Raw genomic sequence first — 9,019 nt, 5'->3', positions numbered from 1 at the left:
GTTTGAAGAGTAAGTTTTATTTGCCTCCATGTCTTCATTCCTGAGATCTTTTTCCTCTGCCCTTTTTCTATAATACTGCTGCCTCTGTTGGGCAATTCTTTCACATCTTTCTCTCGTTTTTTATGTTAAGCATGTAAAAATTTTCTCTTTCAGTACTGTTTAAGAATTTCTTCTGTATCTGTTTCATTCTCTTCTTCTTCTTCAGTAGCTCTACAGCCCTTGGTGAGCCTTGGCTTCTTCAACAATCTTCCTCCACACTTCTCGGTTATTTGCTGCTCTTTTCCACCCCCAGACTCCCATATTGCTGATATCCATTATTACCTCATCGATCCATCTTCTTCTAGGTCTCCCTTTTCGCCTAACTGAATGGATCATACCTTTCATCATTTTCTTTGGCATTCTATCCTCTGCCATTCTCTCCAAGTGTCCTAGCCATCGTATTCGCTGTGATTTAACAAATTTTACTATGTCCCTGCCTTGTATTAACTCCTGTAATTCAGCATTGTAGCGTATTCTCCAGCCTTCTTCCTCCCTTATTGGCCCATAGATTTTGCGTAGTATTTTCCGCTCAATGCTTCTTAGAGCATTTTTATCGTGTTCTGTCAATGTCCATACCTCTGAGCCGTATGTGATAACTGGGCGGACTAGGGAATTATATATTAGCAATTTAGTTTTTCTTGTAACAAGGCTACTTTTGAAAAGCTGCATATTTGCAAAGTAAGCTCTGTTTCCTGCTTGTATTCTTTCCCTTATAGCCTTTCCAATACTGTTATCATTTGTTATTAGGGCTCCCAAATAGTTAAAAGAGGACACTCCATTGAAGCATTTCCCATTGATGTTTAGGTTTTTAGGGGTTCTTCTGGCCTCAGATTGTGACATTACCATATATTTTGTTTTGTTTACATTTACTATGAGGTCAATTTTTAAGGCTTCTGTTTCCATTGCCCGGTATGTTTCTAGGAGTGTATTGGTATTTCTTCCTACTATAGCAATGTCATCAGCGTATGCACATATCTGGCTAGTTTTCATAAATATGGTGCCTCTTTTGTTGATTTTATTTACTGCACTATGCAGGGCAATGTTGAATAGGACAGTGGAGAGGCTATCCCCTTGCTTCACACCTTTATTAAAGTCAAAGCTCTCACTTGTTCTGCTAAGGACCTTTACTTTTGCTCTTGTCTCTGTCATTGTCATTCTGATTAGTCTTATTAATTTAGCACATATACCAACTTCTTTCAGTACTCTGTATAGTTCTTGCCGAATTATGCTGTCAAAGGCTTGTTTGAAATCGATGAATAAGAAATGCAGATCTGTTTCATGTCATAATCATTCTTGGCTTTGTGATCAGTCTTTTGAAAGGTGCACTTCACTTGATATTCGCTTTGGAACTCATTTGAAAAATAGTAAAGATACTGATGTGAGCATTCATGTGTGCAAGACTAGCCTTCTACAAGCTGTGAGAGAACAGACCTTTTGTGGCCAACATACATTGCCTTCCAGCTCACATGAGGCTTTAATATTTGTCTCTGAAAAGTAACTGTCCCTTCTTTCATGTTGTTTGATCTGCATCTATAACACCAACAATTATTTACCATTGCTGTTACTTAAACAAAATATTTTCAATTCTTAGGTGTTTATATTCATAAGGATCTGAATGCGAATTTACATGTTATGGCTCTTACTAAGCATCAGAACTTTGTAACTTTGGCATTCTTAATAATATCAGATTGTGGATATGAAAATGTAAAAAAGTGAGCTTCCTTTTAGTATTTTTATTCACACATTTTATGAGATCATAGACTGGGGAAAAAGGTACTGGTTGCACAGACACATGTGTTAAGGATCATATGTTGTGTATCCTTCAGAATGCCTTGTAGTATACTTTCAGTAGGTTTACCCCCTCATGTTGTCAATAGTTCAATCATAAATATGTTATTGTAAGGAGCAACTGCTTATACTACCCACAATGCAGCCTTAGTGTGGCGCAGATGGGAGGAGAGGTTTTCAATCATAAAAATCTTTGTATACTTAATTAGTAGCGTAGAGAGTTTAATAGGTACTGAAACTAACTTCAAACATAAACAGAAATAATATCTACTTGACAGCTCCTTCTATTCTGTACAAGGATTTCTAAATGTTAAATAATTAGTGAGTGTGTGTACCTAAGAGTGAAAGAAAAACAGAGACACCGAAATTGTGTGTGTGTGTGTGTGTGTGTGTGTGTGTGTGTGTGTGTGTGTGTTGTACAAATGTATTGTGGACTGTTGTGTCGTCTTTAATTTTTCGTTTTTGTGACAGTTTTCCGTGAAGTCTTGGATGTTTTTCCTTTGAGTATTGTTTCACAAAAAGAGTCAAAATGTCTGAAAACGAAAAATAATCTAGGTTTTAAAATATCTTGACCGAGATGAGCCTGTACCACCCATAAATGAAGAATAAATAGAGGAAACAATTTTCATCAGAAAACACCTCTTTTAACAATGATAAGATCAAATCTCTTGAAGGAGAAAAATACAACTGTTTTCAACATTATTTGATACCAGTACATAATAGTAGAACAAAACACAATGGAAAGATAAGCAGAGTCTATTTATTTCCTTCTAAAGATTGTATGATATGTTTACATATACCAGTATATATATGTTCTTGAATAAATAAATTCTGGTGTTTTAAACTGTTTAGATGACACGTTTTGTAATCTTTGACTCATGAGCAGCGAGAACATTTACTGTAGATTCAGATTCTTTATTAGTTATTCATCATTGTTGTATGCAGTAGCCTTCGTCAGTTCACTTAACATATTAATTTTATAAAATACATTTTTACTTATTTAAATTGAGATGGGACATTTCTAAAAATTCTTCTAATAAGCAGAATGGGTTAGTTAACAAGAAGTTGTGTAACTTTTTCTTAAGTAATTTGATTGTCACTCTTGAGACATGTTTAGATAATTTTTTATATATTTTAATTGCTGTGAACGTATGACTAATGATCGTTTTTGCTAACCTATTTTGTTGCAAGAGCAGAGGAGTACAGATTCTTGTATTGTAGTCATGCCTTGATTCATTACAACTAATTTTAGTAGTTCAACGAGTATATAGTTAACACTATCAAGAATATATAGATTAATAACTGTTATATTCTATATTTAATTAACAATGATTTACAGTGCGTCCTACCATCTACCTTTGCCATTGGTCTGACAGCTTTCTTCTGGGGCACCAGAATTTCACTTATTTTTTGCTGTTTCCCCAGAGTATGAATCCATACCGTGAAACAGACTCAAAAAAGCAAAGGAAGTTACCTTACATATTCAAATGTAACACAGTACAACAGTCTCTTCAGAAGATATATAACTCCTAACAGCCTAACCATTGTGTGTTTAACATGAGAGTTCCATGTTAGTTTATTGTCAAGTATGATACCTAAAAATTCTGTATTTTGTTTTCTATTTTTACAGTCTTTGACAGACTGAACAACATATTCTGTGTCTTCTTTCATTTAATAGTAGATCATTTGCATTAAACCATGATATTGCATTTTCTTTTGCCAATTCATACTACTAACAAGGTATCAAGTACATGGATTACAGACAGGAAAGTTGTGTCATCTGCATACATACACATCTTTACATCTATGTTTCTCAGTAAGTCGTTTATATGTACAAGGATTAGAAGTCGTCGTGATTTAAATCCCTATGGCACTCTGTGTTGAACCTCAAGTGTGTTTGACAGATGACTTCCTGAACTCACCACTTGCTTCCTTTTATTAAGGTATGATTTGATGAGCATTAAACTTTTGTCACATATTCCATAGTACTCCTGTGTAGATAGCAAAACAAAGTGGTCATTGTAGTCAAAGACTTTGCTCAGATCACATAAGCTTACCTGTATGCGAGCATGGTCCTCATATGCTGCTAAAATGTCTCTCACTAAGAGTTCTATAGCACGTATAGTTGACTTTTGTTTTCTGTAACCAAACTGTGATGTACTTAACACATCATTTAGTTTTAGGTACTCATACATCTTCTGATACATTATGCCTTCAAAGACGTTGGCTAGTACTGAAATTAGTGAAACTGACCCGTAGTTTGCTGGACCATATTTGCTACCCTTGTTAAAGGCTGGAGTCACCTTGGATAGTTTGAGAGGATCGGGGAAAGCCCCTTCTATGAGACGCAAGTTTATATGATACATTAATGGTGCAGAAGTTTAATGTATTATTTCATCCAGTAGATTGTTTGACATATTAAAAATGTCTGTTGTACATGAATTTTTCATTGCTTTGACAATTTTAAAAACTTCATCTTGGCATACCTCTTTGAAGAGTTTCAATGAAGGTCTGACTTGATTATGATTAAGGTTTGTGCTGCTCTTAACATATATATATATATATATATATATATATATATATATATATATATATATATGTTACACTGGCTTCACTGATCAACTTTTTGATTTCATCAGCACAAGTTACAAAATGTTTGATGAATTTATCTGCTGGTATTGGAACTGTCTTTTCAAAGTTTCTGATTTCCCCTTTAACAGTATTAATTATTGATCAGGCTGTTTTGCAGTGGTTTTTGCTATTTTTATAAGATTAGTGTTGTATCTTTTTTAGCCAATGGTAACTCTTTCTTATATAGTCTCTTAGTGGTTATTTTGGGGACCTTAATTTCATTATAATTACTCACTTTGCTAAGGCGCTTTAACAGCGGTAGCTTATTTTTTTTAAATTCTACAACTCTGTGGTGTACCACAATTTACCGTTTGTGATGTTCCTTTTGCATTTCTTGCTATTATGTTTTCGTTTTCTTCAAAAGCAAAGAGAAAAGATGAAGCGGTAGCCCAGCGTAGAGCCTGCACCTACCGCAATGTATTTTTGATTTTCAAATGTTAAAAAACAAAAGATGTTTTTCCTGTTCCTCGGTAAGAGGGAGGACTCATTCTCTGTTAATGAACAAAGGTAGACGCAGGTTATTTTAGAGCGAAATCTGCGTTAGCCATTTTGGTTGTGTGAATAACGAAAAAGTCTGTGTTTTTGACGTGTGTAGAAGAAAGTATATAGTAGTATTTCGCTAGTGAAAAACTGAATTATTATTCCAAGTAGTACTGTAACATAAAAAAATCTAAGAAGCCCACCTGTGTACTTTGGAGTTATTACAAAGATCCGATTACAAAAGGAATGATGGACACATTCAAGATTTTGTAGGTGGATATGGCCATCGGACATAGTATTATTAATTGTTAAGCACAAATCTATAACAAGAGAAAGACTATTTCGTTTATGTGGAACTAATATGCATACATTCTTTGCCCATTTACAGGCATAGCTCAGCTTACTATGCTTGTCTAACACTCTTGAAAATTAATCTCATTATTTCCATATATCTAAAACTTTAATCTTTATATTATATTATAAAGTGGTGACAAGTGACTGGCACGATTCGTAGAGGTCAAAACAGTGAGTACTAGTATTGTTAAGACAATGGATATACATTTTTTCTTTATATTCCATGTACTCAAAATTAATCAACAACTGATGACATGACGGAGATGATAATGTAATACTGGAGAAATACTAACTGAAAAAAATAACAAACAATTTAGAAGGAAGAAGATAACAATATCAAGAGTGGACAACTAAAAATACAATAGAGGGAAGTACCAGTTACAAGACAACAATAAGGTAGTTCCGCACAATGCATATAGAGAATGTGTTCCTAGTAGACATGTTAAAATATCCAAGCACCTATTTCCTAAAGTCCAGAAGCTAAAGCTTCAGAGGCGAACGCAATTGCAATCAAGTGGAGAGAATGACATTTCTTTATCAGTACAAAAAGTATATTGAGTGAACAACAATTGAGATTACAATTATATATAGCTGCACATTCATTCTGTTGTGCAAGAAATAGCGTGGAAGTAAAGTTCAAGCAGACAAGATATTAATTTTGGTAACTGCAGAGGTGTAAATATTTCCATAATGGATGGACAGAACGGTAATGAAATATCATTTCAAAATCAAAATACCAATTTAGTAGACTTACATTTGCAAAACGTAACAACGAGTGGTCTGGACCATCAAGTGGTGTTTATTTGGATGCTGGGCGCGACATGACATTGTTGCATTCGACGCCTGTGAATATGGAACATTTCCTTACAAATTATATGTTGATTACAGTAGACGAAATTAATGACACCTCAAAGCAAAGGAACAATTTAAATGAAAGTAGTATGCACAGTACAGACACAGATGCTGATAGGCTTAGGTCAGATGTGACTAGGGAAGATATGCAAGCCTTATTTCGAGGTTTATCATAAACAATACAAACAGACACGAACGCTATGAAAACAGACATGAACGCAATGAAAAGAGACTTGTATTCGAAAATGTTGAGTTTAGAGACCAATTTGAACACAGTAAATTCAAAAATGTCGAGTTTAGAAACAATACAGGCAAACATGAGCGCAATAAATTCAAAGATGTCGAGTTTAGACACCATACAAACAGACATGACTAATATGAAAGCGGACATGACCACGGCAACGTCCGAAATCGGGAAGGTAAATACAAACATGACACCCATATCAGGCAAAGTAAAAAATTTGCACACTGAAGCCAATAATCTGGATATGAAGCTCACAAAGCAGATTTTGCAAATCTTCACAGAGGTGGACAGGAAAATTAACGAACAACTATGAACTTCAGTTCACAATATGAGTCACAAATTAAAAGTCACAGTGGAAGAAACATTTGAAACATGCACACACACGTATGGACAGGGGCTATCCAGAATCAGAGAAACTCAGGATAATTTACAGGTAATGCAAAAGAGTACGCAGGTCAACATAGATAATGTACAATCAGAAGCAGCGAAGCTGCATTCATCCTGTGAAGACTTGCCAGAAAATGTAGAGAAAATCAAAGTGGATATAGGATTACTTAAGTTAGAACATAAAAGTATCGACCCAGATATTGTGCAACTTTACGAAACAGTAAAGGATAATACAAAAAATGAAAACACAACGTTCGCGGAAAAATGCGTACACGAACTGCCTGCTTATGTGGAAGCAGTTAGGGAAGTAGTGGGGAACAAGGAAGAAGAAATTTTAAAACGCGTAGAACATGTTATCAAACAGGCAGAACGAAGATTAATGGACGAAATAGTTAGCAAATCAAGTTTGGTAATATCATCGCCAGGGGCTGTAAGCGGAGCTATAAACAGTCGTCCGCTGGTGAGAGCAATCAGTGGCGCAGACAACGACGACCAACCCACGCCCCGCGAGCGCATGCCGACGCGCGATGCGAGTAATGAGCAAAACTTTTATGAGACAGATATGTCATCACCGCAAGTAAATGCTGTTCCATCCTGCTGGACAGCGTTGCTAATGGCCGACAGCGTAATAAACCACTGACAGTTTCCTGTATTTTCAAATGAAACAAAACGAAGACACTCAGTAGTGTTTGTCCGAACCTTTAGGAATATACTGCCTAGGCCTTGGACAGAAGCTCAAAAAATCAAATATGAGGTAGGACACACAGAAGGCGACGCCCTTTTGTGAGTTACATAGATGTCATAATTCTGCGAGACATATGATCAGTTTGAGAATGTATTTTTAGATAAATACTGGTCAATAGCTGTTCAGGAGAGATTAAGACGAGAGGTATTCAACCCATCACCATATCATCCAAAATTCTGGGGCTAAGAAACTATTTTGATACATATCTAAACAAGACCTGCTACTGGAATCTTCTGATCTCTCATGCCAATGTATTGAAAATCTTGAAGAACAAACTGCCTGTAAATTTTAGGGAAAAATTAGTAACCATATCCGAATATGGTCTCGAGTATTTTCTCTCAGTGCTCGACTCAATAGATCTAATTCATGAGGATGGGCAAACCATGCTTGGTTATCATGACGGTAATGAACACAACCCATATGGGAGGAAAAACTGCTGTAACAGCAATGGCTTTGCAATCTATAACGGTCACATGCATATGAATGAATGGCATCCTTATGTACAGCTGTGCCACAACGGAAATCAGTACAATCGGTTTACTTATCAGCCACACGGTGAGTGAAGGTAAGAAAATAAATATCAGCCCCATTGGTACGGCAATGGCCGAGATTGCAGAAGTTCGAGAGAAAACTTTGATAGTAGGCGACAAGGAAATGCAAATTACCAGGATTGGAATGTGGAACACAAGGATAAAACAGAGAACCAGCAGCCCATGCAGTCAAACTGGAACAATCAGGACACGAACTGGCGAGCACACGAACATACGGTGAACATAGTAGAAGTGACAGCAGAAAATGAAACAGTACCTTAACTGCCCACAGGAAATATCAATAATCATGCATGACTAAGCCATAATTTAAAAACAGATTTTCAAGAGGAAGAAGGTAATGAAATGACAGTGTGCCACAGTAATAATATTAGTGACATAAACACTAACATGAACAGAAATAGGAAAGAGGAAGTAGAAACTGAAACAAGCTTACACACATAGCGTATCTGTAAACTGTTTTTAAGCCATGAGAAGGAAGCAGAAATAAAAGAAGATTTGTTCAGTGAAGAGAAGGAAACAACACACAAGATAAGTGAAATTATTCTAGCAACAATAAAGGTAAAGGTGATAAACATAGATAGATATACCAGTTGTTTTGGATACTGGTACATCAACAAGCCTGATGTCAACGAGTTTGTTTAAAGAGATAGTGCAGGAAGTAAATGTACCTACACTATCTGTAGAGAACTGTAAGGTTATAACCGCGATGGGAAGTAAATCTAAAGTTATAAAATTACAGGCCAGCATACCCATTAGCATATGAGGTGTAATTTTGCCGTGTACTTTCTTGTTGGTAGATAAACTCACAGTGAACTGTATACTTGGTATGGAGGTGTTCAGAAGGTATGGGATAAGGATAGACATCGCCAATGGGGAATGTCAATAACATGTTGGAGAACACACACTGACAGTAGTCTTAATAAGAACTACAACGTCAAATCGGACTAG

This window comes from Schistocerca piceifrons, chromosome 3 (assembly GCF_021461385.2).
Source record: "Schistocerca piceifrons isolate TAMUIC-IGC-003096 chromosome 3, iqSchPice1.1, whole genome shotgun sequence".
Taxonomy (NCBI): domain Eukaryota; kingdom Metazoa; phylum Arthropoda; class Insecta; order Orthoptera; family Acrididae; genus Schistocerca; species Schistocerca piceifrons.
This window is presented reverse-complemented; position numbering follows the sequence as displayed.